This window comes from Eschrichtius robustus, chromosome 2 (assembly GCF_028021215.1).
Source record: "Eschrichtius robustus isolate mEscRob2 chromosome 2, mEscRob2.pri, whole genome shotgun sequence".
NCBI lineage: Eukaryota > Metazoa > Chordata > Mammalia > Artiodactyla > Eschrichtiidae > Eschrichtius > Eschrichtius robustus.
This window is the reverse complement of record NC_090825.1, coordinates 161,694,999-161,707,757: the sequence shown is the minus strand read 5'-3', so window position 1 is coordinate 161,707,757 and position 12,759 is coordinate 161,694,999.

Here is a 12,759-nt window from a genome sequence, read left to right as displayed (position 1 = left end):
CAGCATATGACTATTTAAATTAATTAAAATTACATTAAGTTAAAAGTTCAGTTTCTCAGTTGCACTAGCTACATTTAAAATGCTCAATATGGGACTTCTCTGGTGGTCCAGTGGTTAAGACTCTGTGCCTCCAATGCCAGGGGCCCAGGTTCAATCCATGGTCAGGGAACTAGATCCCACATGCCCCAACTAAGAGTCTGCATGCCACAGCTAAGACCCTGTGCAGCCTAAATAAATAGATAAATAAATAAATATTTTTAAAAATTAATAGAATACTCAATAACAGCATACAGTAGGGATTATAACATTGGAAAGTGTGTAACAGGGAAGAGCTAAATTGGACTCCAAGTTGGATCTATTTCTTTGACTTTAACCTTGGCTTTTCATTGCTTTTGTTATTATAATCATACATAATGGCCTGCCTCGGGGAACCCTGCCCACCTGTGAATGGCTGCAAGAAAAAAGAAACTAACACATCCCCTCACCAAGGCTGGTCATTCCAGGAGATGTTTTGCAAGACTGATGGCCCTTTTACTTTACTTAGTCACCACCTCTCCCTTTCTGATTCTATAAAAGAAATGGGCATCCAGACCCAGATAAGATGGTTTTCCAGAGACACTAGTCTGCCATCTTCTTGGTCTGCTGGCTTTCTGAATAAAGTCGTATTCCTTGCCTCAACACCTCGTCTCCGATTCATTGACCTGTTGTGTGGTGAGCAGAGTGAGCTTGGATTCGGTAACAAATTTGGCGAGCCAGCCAGGAGCGTTGCTGCTAGTAGCTAGCCAGACCCGGTCAGGGAATATTGGGGCAAGGCCCTAACAGCTGCCAGGACCATTTGTCCTGAGGCTCTTCCCTTCAAAGTTCCCTGAAGTGGAACCAGCTACCCCAGCGCTTGGCAGTTGAAGCAAGGGACTGATAAACTTCAATTTGCGGCTATGAGTCGACAGACTCGATTCGATTCTGGAACTTCGGTTCCATCCCGGGAACTTTGGTTCCAATTTGGGGAACTTCAGTTCCATCTGGGGATCTTTGGTTCCATTTGGGGAACTTCGGTTCCATCTGGGGCTATGAGTCGATGGACTCGATTCAATTCTGGAGGGTAAGTCGCTCCAGAGTGCACGCCAGGAACATATTCCCCCCTCAATGTGGGATTTTCCTTTATGGGACAAGCCAATCTGGTTGGGGTACCCTGCTGGTGGGGAGAATTGTTGGACTCTACCTGATTCTAGGAACCGGTTCGCTGGGAACTAGTTCATTGGTTTTGTAGGGTAAGTCTACCCATCTGGGAACTAGTTTGTTGGTTTTGTCTTGGTTTTTGTGTGCATCGGTGCTATAATTTGTTTGTGCCTTTTCTGTTGGAATTTGTCTGCGTCTTTTGTGTTTTGGTGTTATCAAACTTATAAAAATGGAAAATACTCCATCTATCCCAAAGGAAAGCCCTTTGGGTGTAATTAGATAAATGGACAAAACATAGCTGTGAGCCTATGACTAAGAAAGACATGATATACTATTGTAATAGTGTGTGGACCCAATATATGTTAGGATCAGAAGAACGATGCCCCCTGAATGGCTCACTCAATTATTATACAATCTTGAAGTTAGAAATGTTCTGCAAAAGAGCAGGGAAAAGAGATGAGATTCCATATGTAGGAGCATTTATGCTATTGCATCAGGAGGAAATGGAGTCAGAGGGCTGCCACCTTATGGTGCAGCAGTCTGAAAGGAAACAAAAAGGGAAATCTGTTCTACAAGGGAAGAGGGAGAAAATGAGAGTGGGGACATGTTATTTCAAAACTTAAACCTGCCCTCCAGCCTATCCAGCTTCCCCAATGGCCAAGCAGGCTGCACCAGCAGTTGTTCCAACTGCCCCCACCCCATGCCACCATCATATTCACCACCTCCTGTTTCCCTTACCCGTGGGGATCAAATAGAAGTTTCTATGTTAAAAACTGGAGCACAGGGACCTATTTTAATATCACCATCTAAGACCCGACAGGGCACCGAATTTGGACCGGGAGCTACTTCTGCAGCTGGGCAATTTCCCCTGCCCCAATATCCTGTAAGAGGCCAGGGGACTCCCTTGGACTTGAGGCATCCGATTCTGATTTCCCCACAGGAGCCCCAGGTAACATTGACAGTGGGGAACAAGTTGATTGATTTTCTAATAGATACAGGTGGTCTTAAGAGGCTTGTAAATATTAAACAAAGGGGAAACAAAGTCATCCTAGGAGAAACTTGCCTGTATCTTTGAGATACAAATGTCCTATCCGGTCTTCTCAGAAACCCTTTTCTCTGCCATCTTTTTAAAATGCAAATTAAGAAAAAAAAAAAGAGGGTACAGTAATTTAGAACTTGACTTGCTGTCCATAAATATTAGTAGAAAGGTTTTAGCCATCTAGATAAGTGAGCTTGATTTGTTCCATCTGCCAGAAACCCAACTTTAATCCAAGCTCTTTTGTAAACTGATGTATTTTACATTGCTGTACCTGACTCAGGGCTGAAATTTTAAAATGAGAACAATGATGCCTCTCTGTTTGTTTGTATGTTTGTATGTGTTTTTGTCTTTGGATAACATTGCTGAAGTTAATCTGTAAATGACCTCTATTTAACTGGCTTAAAGAAAAGTAAGTGCTCACAAACGAAACAGTTCTAAATACAAGAGAAATTAAGCTAAATGAGTATCAGGGTCACGTGAACTGGGATATATTTAGTATTAAATTAATGCCTGGTATTAATTTTTAAGTTTGTTGATCTAATTAATATAGACATGTCTTTAGAGCCATCAACATTAAGTATAGTACTTTCTCTGCACCTAGGTTTAATAGAAGTTAAATGAAATCTTGTTGTATCTGTTGCAAATTTGTCAGGAAGAAAAATAACTTGATATGATGAAACTTTAAAGTAAATATAAATGAGATAAGAGCTTTTAGGTAAACTAAAAACAATTACTTTCTAAAAATCATCTAAAATAGTTTCTCCAGATTTTAGTAACTATTACTTGCCTCTTGGTTGTCACTAGAAATCAAGGTTTTTAAGAGTAGGGGATTCTAATTTAAATACATAATTAAAGCTACTGAAAATAATAAAATATTTCAGTATGGTAGAATATGTGTTTTCCGTTAAGATGGTATGAGAAAGGGAATTACATTTTGCTGAGAAAGTTTTGCACCTTGTCAGGATTAACTAAATTTAGATTGAAGTTAACTAAGTAAGTGGATTTTTTTAAGTAAGCTAATACAAGACTGGAATTTGATTTCTCTCTGTTAGAAGTGCTCTTTTTGATAACAGATTATATAAGTTTCTGTGCCCTTAAGTGATGCGTATTTGTTTTCTTTTAATCGTTTTGTGACTTTAGTTAAATGAATAAGTATTGTTTCACAGCGACCTGTTGTGTTTTAAAACTGTTTTGATATTTTTAACAAACTTCCCAAATATCAAATCTAAGCTTTTTAGCCTCCAGCTGACTATGGGATACTTCGAAAGAACATCTCCGAGACATCTCAGAGAGAAATGTCGAATTAGGTTTATTTGGTATGTTAAACTACTTCAAAAACATTGTCAAGTGATTGGAGATGAACCTTAGGTTATAGTGTATGGATAAATGTCATTTATATAGATATTCCAAAATTTATATGGAATTCCTAACATCTGATATGTCCTGATATGTTATCAATCATAATACTAGTTATTCTAAAATGGTATATCCAAGTTTCCTGCTAATTGCATTGTACTCAAATCTTTAACTATGCTATTTTAAGTTTTGTCCTGATGCTTTTACAAAATGAAGATTTTCAAGAAGGCTGATAAAAAAGGAACTTTTAAACAAATATAAGTTTCTGATAGCCTTTAGATAATATCACTGGACTGGGTAACAAATGACAAGACTAATGGGAAACCTGATTATTTCATCCAGATCAACGGGAATTAATTACATGGCGCTGAACGAACTGGTAAATATGATTTATAACTTTATGACTTTGGGAAATATACGGGTTTTAATCTTTGTTTTTCGGAAAAACATTTTCTCTTATGCTATGACCTACAACAAGTTGATAAAGTATGCCTTTGTAAACAAAGATGAAACCTTTTTTTTCTCTCTACTTGATCCTGCCAGAATTTGTTGTCTCTAGCTGGCTCTCCTGTGGACTTGATATTATATTAATCATTGTTTTAATTTGTTCTTTGTTTCCAAATTGTTTGTGCTTTGTGTCTCCCTGCTGCACTATGTGTTTGTCAATGTTACTAGCTACATTACTTATATCCTGTCTATTTTATAAGATTGTTGCCTCTTGTAGTACCCAGTGTGTAACCAGGCCTCCAACAAAACTTCTTCTATGGCTAAACATCTTAAGGAAATAGATCACATTTATAACATAAAATAATTGTAATAATGTGATTCTAGGTATGGGAAGAAGCAACAAGGGAAAATGTCTTCTGGATCATAATTAGACAGAAGATCCAGAGAATCTTTAATTATCAATAGGGCCTAATCCAAAAATTAGCACCTTGAGTAGCATATCAAGAATTTTCGCCTGACCTCGGATAAGCCTCCCAGCACTGTGGGACAAAATTTGGTCATAAAATGTCTCCCAAATATTGGTCAAATTCCTGACCAAGAGGAGAAGATCAATCATCGGGGACTGCAGCCCTCCAACGTGAGCCAGTGAAGCCTGAGAAAACTCAGGAAGGAGAAGAATACCTGCCATCTAGCAGCCATCAGACTGCAACCACTCCATATGGTGAGTCCTGAGGAAACTCAGGATATGAAAATACAGGATACAGGCCCCAGATAGCTGTGGTATATATCAAAGAAATGATTTCATTGAGCCCAGACTCTTGCATCTTCCCATACATAGAAAAATGCTAAATTCCTTAACTTGAGATGTGGCCTCCTGAGCTAGAAGACCTCAAAATTCTTGTTAACTCTCAAATTTTAGGCTGTAAATATTTTTAAGTCTACAAGTGTAAAGTAGACTCTTCCAAAGCGGAACAAAAGACAAATCTCAACATTTGGAACTCTGACACCGATGGCAGACACTCCCAGAAAGATCCATCTTATTGAGCAGTTAAAACGTTGTCACCCCTTTTTCCACAAGATTGTGGAATGGACATTGACAGTGGGGAATCATAACAAGAAAGAGCTAAACTGGTCTCCATGTTTGATCTGTTTCTTTCACTTTAACCTTTGCTTTTCGTGGCTTTTGTTATTATAATCATACATAATGGCCGGCCTCAGGGAACCCTGCCCCTCTGCCTGAATGTTAAACTAAAGTGCCTCTGTTCAGCTCACCGGAAGACAATCTGACCCCGCCCACCTGTGGATGGCTGCAAGAAAGAAGAAATTTACACATCCCCTCGCCGAGGCTGGCCACTCCAGGAGATATTTGCAAAACTTATGGCCTTTTTACTTTACTTCCTCATCTCCTCCCCATCTCTGTGCTATAAAAGAAACTGGCATCCAAACCCTGAGAAGACGGTTTTTCAGAGACAGTAATCTGCCGTCTTCTCGGTCTGCCGGCATTCCGCATAAAGTCGTATTCCTTGCCTCATCACCTCCTCTCCGATTCATTGGCCTGTCGTGCAGCGAGCAGAGCGAGCTCGGACTCGGTAACATGGGGATCTGCTCACGGGCAAGCTGCCCCACAGGGCCGCTGGGCTTGATCGGAAGCTCGGGGATCTCTCTCTACGCCAGCTTCCTTCAGGAGAGCAGAGGGTCGGAGAATATCTCTGAGTCCAGATTGCCAGGGACTCCCTGACACAGGGCTGTGCCCGGGTCACACCCGGCTCGCCGACTCGGCTGTGGAACTCCGAGGCTGCGGCGTAGAATGGGGGAGAGGCTAACCTAGCAGCTGCCGAAGCTCCTTTTGCCTTGAGGACACCTTCTCTTCTCATGCCCGCGTCGGCCTGGACTTCCACTCCAAGAAAACACTAAATATTGGAGGATCAGAAAAAGGGCATTTGGAAATCGAGACGCACCTGTCAGCACCTACGGTGAGTCTCCCGGAGTGCACTCCATGACCTTTGACTGTCCCCGTACGGGAACTTCGGTTCCAATTTGGGGATTTCCCTGCAAGGGGAAATCCTTATGTGGAATTCTCCCTGGAAAGGGAAAATTCTGATGTGGAATTCTCCCTGCAAAGGGAAAATTCTGATGTGGAATTCTCCCTGCAAAGGGAAAATTCTGATGTGGAATTCTCCTTGCAAAGGGAGATTCTTATGTAAGGCGCCGCTTTGGGGCAACGGTCCAGGTTGAGTGGGACTCGGAAGTCACGTTTGGGCGCGTCTCCGCCATATGTTTCTCCATTTTCTTTTTGAGCATCCCTTTGCTGTTTCCTTTTACGGTTTATGTTTTATGTGCGACTTCCAGCTGACGAGGTGAAGGTTTATGTTTTGATTTGAGCGCGCTAACATCTAACGTCTGTTACCAACTGCTCGAGCCAAAATGGGAAGCGCTTCCTCTAAGGTCCCACCCCAACCTGGGAACCCTTGGGGAAAATTTTAAATGACTGGTCGACCTATGGCTATGATCCAATGACAAAGAAAAATGGCCTGAAAATGGGTCTCCTACAATTAGATCTCTATTGCCACAGGATGGGAAAATGGACTGAGGTTCCCTTATGTTCAGGAATTTATGTCCCTTTTATTATAATCCTGCTCTGGATGGTTCCATAATCAAAAGCCTGAGGGGAAAAAACCCAACTCTCCTGACATTCTAAATGATCCCCTTCTAACTTCTCCCAACTCTCAGGGTGGGGGAACCAAGCTTCAACTCTCAGGGTGGGGGAACCAAGCTTCCCCCACTCCTGCAAGTTCCCTTACTCCTTCAGATTCTTCTGATCAATCTAAGACCCCACCTCCCCAGAGGGACAATCCCTGCTGGGACAACATTTTATCAGCCAGTCTGCCCCTGTTATCAGAGCCAATTTGAGCACTATCTGGTTTAAATTTTAACTATGAAACCATGACCACAGAAAGAGAAAGATGATTTTCGACAGTATGGCCACAATATTCTTTAGACTCCGGAGAAAATTGGTTAAAATAAAATTTTTCTTAAAATTGCAAAAACCAGTCCTTTTGGCATGTGCAATTAGAAAAAGCTACCTTGTTAAACTACTTCTCTTCAAAATTCTGACCCTGAGAGAACAAAAATATACCTAAGACAAAGCTTGAAGTTAACTCTTATCATGTCCTTGAGCTACAAACACAGCCCACATTACCTGAGACTTCAGCCTTGGGTTAATTAGTAGAACTTCAAGGCAAGAAGAAAAAAAAAAAAGAGGCAAAGAGACATTTTAAATCTCAAGTGAAAACTATGAGAGCTCTCTCTGTCTGGATATATGTGTATGTCTCAGTATGTGTTTTTGTCTTTGGATAATATTGCTGAGGTTAATTTGTAAATGAGCTCTATTTAATTGGCTTAAAAGAAAAGTAAGCCCTTACAAATCAAACAATTCTAAATACAAGAAAAATTAGGCTAAATAAATTTCAAGTTCATGTGACCTGGGAAATATTCAATATTAAATTAATACCTGGTATTAATGTTTAAGTTTGTTGACCTAATTAATATAAACATGTCTTTAGAGCCAGCAACATTAAGATAATACTTTTATTGTGCCTAGGTTTAATATAAACTAAATAATAAACTTATTTAATATAAACTAAATAATAAACTTATTATATCTGTTACGAATTTGTCAGCAATGAAAATAACTCGATGAGAAGAAACTTCCAAGAAAAAAAAAATGCAAATAAGATAAGATCCTTGGGTGAACTTTTTAGGAATAATTATGCTTTAGGAACATCTACTTAAGAATAATCTCTCTAGATATTAGACAACTTAAAACATTTAGAGTTGTGCTAAATTAAGTTAAAGGATGGAAGTTTATTAAATAACTAGTCCATTTCCAAATAAAATAAGGTACTGAAACTGTAATTACTGAACATTGGCTTCCTTTTACAGAGAAACAAAAGGTTTAGAACTATTACAAAATGTGTTTGGTGCCACACTGAGATGTTTTCTATAAGAAAGCACATTCTTCAAAAATTATTATTTGGATGTATATTTACCAACCTACAGAGTGCTGATATAAAGGATAGTTCATGGTTGCTTAAGGAAAGTAAGATGTATGTTTTTAGTAAAGAAAGGTATGAGGGGGCTTCCCTGGTGGCACAGTGGTTAAGAATCCGCTGCCAATGAAGATGACACGGGTTCGAGCCCTGGTCCGGGAAGATCCCACATGCTGCGGAGCAGCTAAGCCCGTGCGCCACAAGTACTGAGCCTGAGCTCTGGAGCCCGCGATCCACAACTACTGAAGCCCGCGAGCTACAACTACTGAAGCCCGCCCACCTAGAGCCCGTGCTCCACAACAAGAGAAGCCACCGCAATGAGAAGCCTGCTCACTGCAACCCTCCAGTTCGCCGCAACTAGAGAAAGCCCGCGTGCAGCAGCAAAGACCCAATGTAGCCAAAAATAAATAAATTTATTTTAAAAAACGGTATGAGGAATGGAATTACATTTTATTAAGGAAAAAGGAAGTAGGACTGACTTACAGGTGGCTGTTTTCTGAATGGGAAATTAAAGTGATGGATACAGAAAGTGACAAAAAAAGTTTGTGGAAAGTGAACCCCGAGAAAAGAGTTTTGTGCATGGTACAAGTTTTCTTAAGATGTTGAACTGCTTTGGATGACAGATTTTAATTCTTTACCTTTTAAGTGATCAGGTCTATATCTTAAAATCTTTTACTGTTACTTTGGCTAAGTGAATAACTATTGTTTCACAGTGACATATGATCTTATCTGACTGAGTGTTCTAAACCCTTTTGTTTTTTTGATAAAACTTCCCCTGTTATCATCCCCCTGTTATCAGCTTCCCCTGAAATCATCTTTCTCTTTCTGTGGTCATGGTTTCATAGCTAAAATTTAAACCAGATAGTGCTCAAATTGGCTCTGATAACAGGGGCAGCGAAGTTTCTTTGACCTCTAGCTAACTTTGGGATGCTTCAAAGGGCCCCTGAAACATCCGAAAGAGAGATATTACACTAATTAGGTTCATTTGGTATTTTAAAAGTACATGGGAAGTATTGTCAAATGTGTAATAAATCTTCTTAGGTTACATTGTATGGTAATTGTTACTAATAGAGATATTCTAGAAATTATATATGGAATTTCAAAAAATTCTGATATGCCCTGGTAAAATGTTATCAGTTATAATTCTAGTTATTATCGTGTCATATGTCACAACAGTAACCAAGTTACCTTGTTAATTACATTGTAATCAGATTTTAAACATGCCTTAAGTCTTTTGTCATTATAGACACTTACACGTTTCACTCTGATGCCTTTGCAAAAATGCTTCCTCTTCAAGAAGATTTATAAAAAGGACTTTTGGATAAACACAAGTTTCTGACTTTCAGACCATAATGATAAACTGGATATAAAGAAGCTCTTCTCCTCAAGCTACTTATGGTTTACAATAATTTGGTAATTTACATCTATGTGTAAAATTAAAACATTTATCTTTTCTCTCTATCTGCTCCCTCCAGAGACTGGAAACTCTTAGGTCCCCAGCAGCTTTATCAGATCAATTAGGAAAGCTTTCTCACAGGTACAGAAATCTCAAGGTATTTTGGGGAACTTGAAAAGGGAGGAATTCACCTAGATCTGGTAAGCAAAATCTGTGACAAGCCCTTGGTGTGACTTTTCTGAGAGGTCTTTTAAAAGTTCACTCTGAGACCCCTTATAAAAATTTCAGCAAGCAAAAAAGCCTATATGATCAATTACAGTTACATAAATCATCAGGCCAAGTTTGTTGAGACCAGACTGAAATTTGGTTCTCTCTCTGTTAAGAGAACAAAGTTTTCTTGGAGTGCTGCTTTTAATAACAGACTATGTAAATTTCTTTGCCTTCAAGTGATTTGTATGTGCTTTTAAAATTTCTCGTTATTTTGGTTAAGTAAATAAGTATTATTTCACAATGATCTATGAAGATGTTGGCACACGTAGATAAAGTCCATTTGGCTTCTACACAAATTAACCCCTCATTGTCAGACTTTTGCTATCCTGATGTCTTTGTAGCATGGCAACGGTCTATTCCTAAGTCAGAGAGTTTAAAATGGGTAAGCAATAGCTGTAAATTAAACAGTCAGGGCTATGGAAAATCCAAGATGGCCACTTGGCTTTTTCTGGCTCCCTGACAAATCTCATTTTATTTGATGGGATAAAGCCTTCCCTGGCTACAAGATTAATGCCCTCACAAAGGAAAAAAATTATGTTTCACTAAATATTAAATTCTAGTTTTGTTAATTAAGGTCTGTGTTTACCAAGACTCACTTCCCAGATAGTTCCTTGCTGTTATGTTATATTGCTAAAAGTTTAATTAGATTATTAAAGGACACTCTAAGTTTGTTTCTAAAGCTTATCTCACTAGTCTATCTTTAGATAAAGATCGGATGCCCTATGACTTACAACCAGGGGATTATACATACTGGAAAAGACACAATTTAAAGGACTATCTCCAACCTGGATGAAAGGACCCTTATCAGAGAGAACGGCTGACCTCAAAATCACCTTAAAACAATGCTCAAACAGAGGAGAAACTACACTCACACCAGGATGAGAAGAAGACATCAAAAGTAGACAGCTTACCCACAATCCTGGACCTGACTTGTATGATCATTTATAACGTTTTCTTGACTTCTTGAACCTTTGTATATCAATCAAATGTTTTTCTATCATAGGCACGATCCTATGCTAGTTTTAAAAATCGATCCAATTGTTGATTTGTGGCCAATTACCTATGTCTAGTACTTCTGGGTTACCTGAGTGGATTTCTCTACTCCAAGGCTATAATTGGTTGACTCTTAGGAAATTTATCTTAAAAGGAAAATTATAGTCATGTTCAGGCCACTATTGGTATTACTAGATGAGATCCCCTCACCTGACCAGTTAATAGTACCTGCTCTGACACTGACCATAAATAAGAATTTTCCTCTATTACTCAAAGTTCAATCAGAACAACAAGCAGGGCTTCCTTGGTGGCGCAGTGGTTGAGAATCTGCCTGCCAATGCAGGGGACACGGGTTCAGGCCCTGGTCTGGGAAGATCCCACATGCCACGGAGCAACTAGGCCCGTGAGCCACAACTACTGAACCTGCACGTCTGGAGCCTGTGCTCTGCAACAAGAGAGGCCGCGACAGTGAGAGGCCCGTGCACCGCGATGAAGAGTGGCCCCCGCTCGCCGCAACTAGAGAAAGCCCTCGCACAGAAACGAAGACCCAACACAGCCAAAAATAAATAAATAAATAATTTAAAAAAAAATAGTTTAAAAAAAAAAAAAAAAAGAACAACAAGCAAAATTTCAGCCAAGGAATAAAACCTCCCACAGTTATGGGATGGATTTATGTAATTAACACCAGGCTATGGTAATTTAAGTTTAAAGACTCCCCTATGCTAGGAACAAATAAATCATACTAAGGATAATCAGTCTAGTAACGCTAAGAAACTGGACTGGACGCCTTATGGACAGTGCCAATATATAGTTTCCCTGAAAGATAAGGATTGGTACAGAACACACTAATAAGTTAGATGACCTGGGATATACTGGGCTGCACCTAATGGAAGTTCTTGGCTTAATTCTTACTTATGACTTTACTAATACTACTAGCTATGTTGTTTGTATTTTGCCTATTTCAAAAGAAAATTGTTGTTTCTTACATTACCAAATGTGTGACTGATCCTCTGATAAAATGGTGATATATAGTTCCATATGAGATCAATGATTGCAGTAGTCTAACTCTAGATATGAGGAGAAGCAACAAGAGGGATTATTTCCTGGACCATGAAAGACTAGGAAGACAGGTCCAGAGACTTGGATACAGTAAAGGCCTAGTCCAGTAATAGCACATGGAGTGCCCTATCAGCAAAATCTTTGCCAGACCTGGGAATGAGCATTCCTAGCACCATGGGACAAAATGGTCATGAAATGCGCCAAACCATGGTTGAACTTATGACTATAAAGGGGCCCTGCTGACTAGAAACTGACACTTGCCATCTACTTCTACAAGGCTTAAATCATGAGCCGCTGTAGCTGGTGACCTTCAACACCCCCTGAAAGGAATTCAGGGTGGAGGTCAGGAATGAGGCACTCTGTGCTCTGGGAAAAACAGAACAGTCCTTCAGATGGTTAGATATTTTCAGGAAAAGATTTTATGAGCCCCAAATCTTGCATCTTCTCTTACCTAGAGAAGCATAAAAAATTGTTAATGGTGACAACTGCTTTGTTTTATGTGTTAATACCACATCAAAGATTAAAACCTACTTGGATAAACCTAGCCAACTGGCTACCTGCTTACAGGTCTCCTCAAAGTGCCAGGTCTCGACTGGGATTCAGGCTTATTCTCCTAAAAAGAGATAAGATCTATTTTGTCTATAAATGTTCAGGTTGTCACTCCTCCAACTACTTCTGAGTCTGTTACACCGACATCAATCACACTGGGTTAATAAAAAGGACATCAAAAATGTACATGACCACGCCAAATGGCTCCATTCCTTTGGACAGGGTAACCCAAGTGCTGACTTTATCTGGACTAGGATCAAAATTACTACCAAACGAAACATGGCTCTTACTCTTGCTTGGGCCCCTGGTTACAATAATTCTTTTACTAATCTTTGGCCTCTTTTTTTTTTCAAACTACTTGTTAAATTCTGTCTCCTCCAGATTACAACAGGTTCACATCAAGATAATGATGATGCAAAGATTCC